General features: G+C 42.8%; 1 protein-coding gene across 3 annotated transcripts in view; it reads right to left on the reverse strand.

Moving 5' to 3' along the window:
- Positions 1-4,955, reverse strand: part of MAPK8 (mitogen-activated protein kinase 8) — a 39,046-nt gene extending 34,091 nt beyond the window's left edge. For all 3 annotated transcript variants that reach the window (XM_053948824.1, XM_053948823.1, XM_053948825.1), the window contains exon 1: positions 4,900-4,955. The gene's annotated coding sequence lies outside the window, so the exon portion shown is untranslated. The remainder of the gene's footprint in view (positions 1-4,899) is intronic.
- Between the last annotated feature and the right edge of the window lie 3,886 nt (positions 4,956-8,841).

Genomic DNA, 8,841 nt, shown 5'->3' on the forward strand with positions numbered 1-8,841 from the left:
CTTAACATTAGGATTACATCTTCAAAACTATGTATTTTTACATGGTACAGCAAGTAAGCATTGCAACTCGTACTTACTCCAACATCATCTTAGGTGTTAAAGCTACTAAAGAATACATCTAGGATTCTCAAACATGTGCCATCCCTAACACCAGATTTCCTACACAATTCTCTCAAGAGTCACACATGAGCAGCTGCATTCACATATTAAAATACTACAGGTTCATACCAGGACAGCTGCTTTGTTATAAGATACAAAACACTTACTCTAGGTTGTAACTGTCTGTATTGCTCACCTCACTTTCACTAAGACTTCTGGTTGGTTTTGCTAAATAGATAAATACGTAAAAACTTAAGAGAAATTACTGAGATGCAGGACATCTTCTCAAGGCAGCACAAGCATTAAAGAGAGATCTATGAATCTATAATGGCCCTTTTCCTTTCTCCCAGCTGCCATTAGTCCTGCCACCCCTCTGCAGTCATGGACTGCTATTGTGACCAGCTGGAACTCAGAGCTGGTTCGCTCCATGATGCCGCTTGCTGGGATAACCACACTTCAGCCAAGCATAAGGAACCATCACCCACCCAGGAGATCAAAGCCCTGCAGCAGCAGCTGCCAACTTGTTCCTCCAACACAGAAAGCAAGACCTGGACCAACTCGAGCTGCCTACCAGGCTGTTGACTGCCTGTTGTTTCTTTGGTTGCTAATGGGATTCTAAGTTCATCATAGTGATCACAGGCATGACAGGTACCATAAGCCTTTTTTTTTTTTTTTTGGCCTTTATGCTAGCCTGGAAGCACTTCTGGCCCAGTCAGCTGGAAAGTTCAATGCAGAACAGAAAAATCCGTATTGCCACCATCACACTTGAACTACGATGCTTATCACATCTCATTACTCTTCCCTTCACAACTTCTAACAGTTCTGAGCAACCTGGTTTACCTAAATCATTGTGCCTTTGTTTTGCTAACTTCCTCAAGCTATTTGGAAAATAGAAGTTTTAAAATCCATAAACAGTAGAATTAGAATTTGGCTTGGAAGCAACCTCTGTAGATCATCTACAAAACAAGCAGAACTTCAAATTTGTACTTCCCTCAGACTGCTCTGGACCTTGTTGAGTCTGAAGTCTGTATGGATGAAGACTTCATGGCCCTTCTGGGCTCTTAATCCATAAGAGGGGCTGACTACTACACTAAGACATTCATTCCCTCATAACCTACTGAAACTTCAATTTTTATGTCTTGCAGCCATTGATTCATTCAGAGGGGCAAGTGGCTCCACCACCTCTATAACCTCTTGCTTAAAGCTGGTAAAATGCAGCAATTATGTTCCCCCTGAGGTTGCAAACTCAATCTTCTATGCACCCTCAGGTACTTGAGCCCCCACCCACCTGTGGAACCCAGGGTTGGATTCCTCCATGTGTCTCTCCCACAGTGGGGGTGTGTGTGATCCCAGCAGCCCTGCAGGAGAGTGTCATAGCTGGGAACAGCTCCTCCCCAGTACCTGCTGCTCAGGCCCTGCCCCTTGCAGCCCCGGCAGCAATTACCCTTCAGGGCTACAGGGGCACAGTGCTGACTCCTGCCCAGCAGGAGCCCCAGCTCCTCTTCTGCCAGCAACCAACAGCTGAAGAATCAGTTTCATTTCATAAACCCGGGCAATTCCATGACTTTTGAGATTCCAGTGAGAAACAGGATACCCCCTGCTCATCATTCTTATTTCACAAACATCAGAACACCAGACTTGAGACATCTCAATTTTTGTTCAGCAGATAAGGAGAAAGGTAAATGTTTGAATGGATACAGACTACAATGATGGGACACTTCAGCCATAGTTCATAGTTCGAAGAATACATACTGGGTTCCTGCATGCTTTATATATATATACATATAAATAAAAAAAAAAATCTTAATATAGCATCAGTAAAGTAATGGAAGGTTATCGGAGTTTGTGTGCTTGTCTTTTTTTCTTTAATACTCAAAAATAAATAATTACAGCAAACAGGCTGTCCAGTAGCACTGTAGAATCAATGTGTGCCCTTTTGGTTTAAGTGTACACACAAATGAGCTTGTAACAGTATTTCCTTTGTTACCAACACAACTGACCATTGAGCTGAAGTATATTTTTCTCTCAGTCCTCATTTTACCATTAGTCTGCAATATTCAGCTAAGAATGATTAATAAGCATCCCATCTGTTCACATATCAAGTAGCATTTATCCAACAATAAAAATGTCAGTATGGGCAACAATAATTTTAGTATCAAGCTTGAACAGAATAATTTTGAACAGAAAAAGAATCAAGAATTAGTCCTTAATAACTTAAAAGAAAAAATCATTTCAAGTTAAGGAGAAATGTGTAGCTATTAATTATAAGCTTGGTACACCAAGATCATTATCTCTTCACACACAAGAATACCTTATAAAGTATTTCAGAACCTATGGCAAAACTGTGGTGAATTTCACAGCAGGCAAGCAACATAAGTAGGCTCAACTGGATTTTTAAAGAGCTTTCAAATGCCAAGGATCTTTCCGTAACATAAACGGAAGCCTGTTTCTGCAGGTTTTGAATTAACGACTAAGGGATTTCTTAAAGGAACCATTTACAGCAATAAACATTTAGCCTTCATTAAAAAAAAAAAAAAGGCTCAAAACAAGATTGGTCTAATTTCTAAAGTGGATCACTATATATATTGAAAATAACTAATACAGTAAAACTCTATACATACATGGTACTTTTATTGTCAAGGAGAGGGATTGGGAGTATGGAAAACGAAGGTTAAGAAATAACACACTACACTTTTCAGGGGACTATTAAGAAGGACATATGTATTTGTCCAGAATGCTGGATCAATTTTCAGAAATGAGGAGCTAAATGTGTAGTTTCCATGCATCTTTTAAACAATGAGCATCCAAATAATTTAGGCAGCTGAGGAAGGATGAAAAAGAAACCAAAACACATATATAGTAAATAGCCATTTCAGGTAAATAACAGGCAGAAAATAAATTGTTACCACTGTGCAACATTTATTCCTTAATATTTGCATATCAATTCTACCTAAGGCGTTTGCAAAGAAGGTTACACCTGCACACCTAATAACACCCATCAAAAGCCTTGGTCCTTAAAGAGCAGGGTTAAAAGAAAAAATACAAAATCCACACACAACAGGAAACTTTATTTTTGCCTAGAACACACAGTCTAAAAACTACAGGACCTGGAAGCCTCTTAGATCACCTTACTAATATTTGATTTAGAAGTCTCCATGAAGTATATGGTAGCCCACAAGGTTACACTGAAAGCTTATGCAAGCCAGTGGTCCAAAAACCTTGGCACTTTTGCAGTGGAAGACATTAAAATGCTTTGTTTCAGAGTACAACTTTGTACATCCTCTGCAATTAGTTTGGTTCAGCAGATACTTCTCTCTCTGTTCTCCTATCCCACTTTTCCCCAGCCAGCCTTGAAAATTATCAAGATCTGCAGGCAGTCTGCAATGTGTCTCGTCCCTGCCCTGCCATCCCATGTTATGCATCCTACTGTCAAACTAGCCTGTATTACACATCTTTGAACCAAGTGGTGCAAAAAGGGAAGATGGCTGTGCCAAGAGATTGAGATCAAAGCAGGGGACTATTTGAAATTCAACATTTCTATTAGCTACTATTAGAAGAATCAAGAGCTTCCCTTCATTATATACAAGGAACACTCAAGTAAGTCAGTGAAATCACTTTGACAGCACCCTTAAATAAGTTTGGCCCAGATTCATTTCATGTTACAGTTTAAACCATTTCCAAGTTCTCTAACACACGGAAATGCCCGCAGACACATACTGAAGCATGTCAGTTACTATTCTGCCCTGGAAGTGCATTTGTTGGCACCTCCAGAACTGAGACCAGGTCTCACCTGACCTGCAACACCAGCACTGCTTAAGTCTCCACACCTGCGAGTAAAACCCAGCTGCAATGAGTAGGCTTGCTCAATTCCACATGCACATGCCCTAGGGCAAGTAATACTTTCCAGCCCCGAACAAGCATAACACCCTTTGTGTTTGTATTATCAGATAGGCCAAAGCGTGTAGGATTTGTCGATTGCCTGAAAGCCTTCAGTAAGCCTGTTCTGTACAACAGTGAGATTCAACACCACACCATATGTGCAAAACCATTCTTGTAGCTAGGGAGTGGAACAAATAATCAAGTGTTTTTGTAGGTTATTAAAGCAGCTCAGGTCAAACTTCACTGATAGAACTGCTCCAGGCAGAAAGGCATAAAGAAACAGGAAGGAAAGCTGGATGTAACGACACAGAAATCAAAAGCAAAAGAAATTCTGCAAAGAGATAGCTCACCCTCTTTGAATTAAATTCAAGAATTAAAAGGCAAAAAAAAAAAAGACATTGCCGGTCACCCCCAGCCTGTGCATCTAGAGCAGTTTTATTATCTCAGAGAAGTATTTTTTGCTTCAAGAGGCATTTTTAAGAACAAGGTCATGGTAGGGCCGCATTCCCACCACCCCGCCCTATAACGCTCTTTCCCCGAAGACGGAGCGGCCAGCCCGGCCTGCCCGGGTGCCCCCGCTCCCGGGAGGAGGAGGAGGAGCCCCGCGCCGAGCCTCCTGCCCCTCCTGCCACACCAACAAAGAGGTCCCCGCCATTATCCACCCGCACCTCTCCCGAGCCCCGGCCTCGAGCAGGCACGGAAGGTCACCGGGCCGGAGTGCCCCGCACCGCCGCCCGCCCCCGGGCAAGGGCACAGCCCGCCCCGGCTCCCTTCCCGCCCGTCGAAACGTAAACAAAACCGCCCGGCCCGGCCCGGGCCCCGCGGCGCGGCCGCTGTCCCGCCCGCCCCAGGACCGCGCGGCCGCCCCGCTCCCCTCCGCCCACCGCCGCTCCCGGGGGCTGCGGCCCCGGCCCCGCTCACCGACCACCGCCTCCGGCCTCGGCCGCTGAGTAATGAGCCGGGCCCGGGCCGCGCACAGGCTCCGCGCTCCGCCCGCCGCGGCTGCGGCTGCGCCGCCCCTGCGCTCGCCCCGCCCCGCTCCGCCCGGCTCGGCGCTGCCCCGCTCCGCCGCCCGCCCCGGGGCCCGGCCCCAGCCCCCGCCGCCTCCAGCCCGCCCGCTTCCCGCTGCCCCCGGTCCCCGCTGCCGCCAGTCCCCACCGCCCCCGGCCCGCCTGGCTCCCACCGCGTCCCTGCGGGGCTTTGGCACCCCGGCTGCCCGGAGCCGCGCATCCCTGCAGGGAACCAGCATTGCTCTGTCTCCTCCGCGCCCCTTCCCTGGAGCAATTCCTTTCCTGGATTACGCCTGGTAGCCAGACCTCTCTTCCTGCTGGGCTTTTCATGAACTATTTGCATGTTTTGAGGCCTTTGCCCTGGCGCTCTGTGCCAGTGCGCTGGCACCCTCCCTGGCACCCTGGCATGGGTGCTGCTCGCTGACATCTTTCACGGCCTTGGCAGCTCCAGGCTTCCCGCTGCAAGCCTGGCATGGCAGTGCTTTACCTCGTTATTTGGCTTCTGGAGTGGTGTGACATTTTCTCGTTCTGTGTCTGTTTTGGTGCAGTTTTTCCTCTAAATCTTCAGGGGAAATCTCTTGACTTTTTCATACCGTTGCCTTTGGTTTCTGGCACCTGACATAAGTACTCTCTCCTTAGACTTTAAATATTTTCCTTGGTATATCATTGTTGGCATTGTTTGGGGTTTTTTGTTTGTTTTTGTTTTTTCTTTTCTTCAGGAAAGTCCCTGCTTAGAGACAAAAGGAGGCCAATCAGCAAGCTGCAGCAAGCCTTTGTATATTTTTGCTGAAAAAAAAAAGGCCCTATGAGCAGTATTTAAAAATACATACAATCTGCCAGTTAGGCACAGGGTACTGTGAAAACGGACATTTCACATTTAATTCACTGTCAATCATGTGGCCTGTGTCACATTTTTGAAGATGCCAATCTATCAAGATTTTTGTTGATAACAGCTTTTATCCCTCTTTAATAAGCATAGACTTTTACATGCTGAAGACAGTGCTTTAGAATATTCCTGTTTTGCCCACTATCTTGGTGCTAAAAGTTTCACCTCCATAATTCTGTCCATACACTACTCATATGCCCATTTTGATGAGACCACTGCAAGCTGCCCTTAAAATTCTCACTTAATTTAAGCAATTTCTTTCCATATGTTTAAGTGTTTCTTTTACAGATTTCCACAAACAGATACATGATGCCTCCTTTATATCTACATATAAAAAAAACCCCAACAAAACAAAAACTATTGCTCAGATTCTGCCACCAGTCCTCCTTAGGTGCCTCTGGGCTCTGTGTTTTTAAAGATACACCTCCCAGATTACCGCTGATCGTTTCCTTGGGACATCCCCCAGACAGAATTAACCAGCTTTTAGTTCCAAGGCTTTTCCTTATTGCAGTGTGTTAGATCAGACCCAGACATTTCATTCCCTTCCATGTTTACATATGCCAACGGCAAAGCTCAGAAGGCACAAGGGGCAATACGAATGCCCAAATACACAGCAGGCAAAACTTAGTCTGGTTAGGTCATCTTCATCTTGGCCAGGTAATTAAAACAGCCTGCAGGCTGGGGCTGATTGAGGTCATGGCACCTTTAGATGTTTATTTGTGTTGCCACATAGACTTGCAGTGTTAACCTCTGGTCTCTGCACAGTAAGAAACAGGTGAGGTGACATCATGTTCAGCCAGGTCAGTTATTTGCAGCAAGTCCCCTGGCCGTACAGAACTGATGTTATTCCAAATGATTTTAGGAGAGTCATTGTTCCTGATCATCCCATCTGATGTAAAATTGCACAGAGATTTGCAAGTGAAGGACAACAGTTCCTTTCAAGTATAATATGGTGTTTTGCTGAGGATCCAAGTTTCTTTTTTCCTTTAAGGTATAATCAAACTCTCCTTAAGATTTTATAGTTTACAAAGTTAATGCTTTTAGAAAGAGACATATTTCTCAGTGACTTTTTAAAACTAGTCCTTACAACCTTATATACAATCAGCATCTATTGCCATCTTGAATGTAAAACTGATAAGCAACAGAAATAATAATGCAGAAATTGTACAAAAAGATCAGATTGGTGTTGTAAAGCATGATAGTAGAGGCTGGAAAATATGTAAAGGTAGTATGAAGGAAAACTCTGAAAGGAAGAATTTCATTCCATAAATTTGCTGTTTACCAGTATATTGCTTTAAAAGTAAAGACAATATGATCGATAAGCTATGAAGTTCTTGTACAGTATGGAAAATTTGCAAGACATCAAAATAGTAACTCTTCAAGTAAGAACAAAAAGTTCCTTTGATTGTGTGTATAACCAATTTTCAAAACAAATCCCAATATAAGAAAGTGAAACTTTGAGAATGTCATTGAGCAGCACTACATTATTGTTTTCAAGCATTGCAGAAATATTTTTTTTTAAATATTATGGCTACTTTATAAACTCCTCTATTACATATGTCTGGGGGGAAACTGTTTTCTGGATTGTCCTGACTGATATCCAGGAAAATACAAAACTAAATTCATGGTAACCATGAAAGTAAACAGGTATTTTGAAACAGGCTGTAACAAAGCCACCATTTTTCTCTGGACCTCTCAACAGATTAGAAGGATACAGTAGAGAGCAGGAGTATGAATTCATTAGGACAGAACATACCAACAACCAGACAGAAGATTCATATTTCTTCATAGAGAATCAGTAGCAGAAAGGAGAAAAAGTTTTGGAGAACAATATAAAGAGAGAAGACAGTGGAAATAAGTGTGGCTACCTGCAGGGGCCAGGTCTTTCCAGCAAGGACTGGCCCTGCTGAGGGCCCAGAACAACATAAACTTGACAGGAGTTTTGGTGATGGGTTTGACAAGGTGCATAGTAAATAGTGAGAAAAGCTGAAAGGTGGTAAGGATCTCTTTGGAAAAATATTGGAAATCACAAACCTCAGAACTTGAATCTTCCTTTTCAAAATAAATATGAAATTTTATATATGAGAAGAATCTGATAAGCAGGTTTGTTTAGTAATAGAAACTCCAAAATTGAATCAGTGAACAATCTGGAACATGAAAATCAACCTCTGCCTACACGTAATTGTTAATCATTCTCTTACCTCCTCAGTTCCAGTGTTTATGTAGCAATAATCTTGAACTTGGACTGCTGCTTTAAAATAAGCAATTGTTGAGTGTTAATAAATATTTGGATTTAAAAAGTGTCAGTAAAATCTGAATTATGTCAAAATACTGGAAACTTTCTCACTCCCCTGCACTGGTATACAAGTAGGTTTATGAACATTAGTGTTTGGATTCAGCAGTCATTAAATTCCATCCAAAATGTAGTTTTGTCTTTTTTTTTAATATTTTCATTAGCTTCTCAATTACCATACTTGGGTAGTAAACAAAGTTTTAGCATATTGATGTTTATAAACTGCAAAGCAAAAAATTCAGACTGAAATCCTTGGAGACAAGGAAATAGATCGGAATGTCTGACACAAATTTTGATGTACAAAAATCAGAATGTCAAAAACAAGATTCTGTAACATAAAATAATGGATCAAAAGATAGAAGGAAAAGTAATTTTTGTTCACAAAGCATCCATAGTAAAGAACAGTGATTACTATTTGCACCAAAACGGATTAGCATAATACACATAGTAACTCAGCTGAGTGGGACTGTTTTGAGCAGACAGACACAAGGTGGCTTAAACCACAATAGCTATTTTGCAAGTAAATGCCTAACTATGTCTATAGTCACTTTTAGACAAGCTGCAAATAGAAACAAGATATCCTAGGCATGTGCCCTTGCAGAACGGCTTCACTGCTTTGCAGACTGAGGAGGAAAGACCTTGTCCCATCAGGAGAGGTGCTGGAGCTGGGTGAG

Source organism: Vidua chalybeata, chromosome 8, assembly GCF_026979565.1.
Source record: "Vidua chalybeata isolate OUT-0048 chromosome 8, bVidCha1 merged haplotype, whole genome shotgun sequence".
Classification (NCBI taxonomy): domain Eukaryota; kingdom Metazoa; phylum Chordata; class Aves; order Passeriformes; family Viduidae; genus Vidua; species Vidua chalybeata.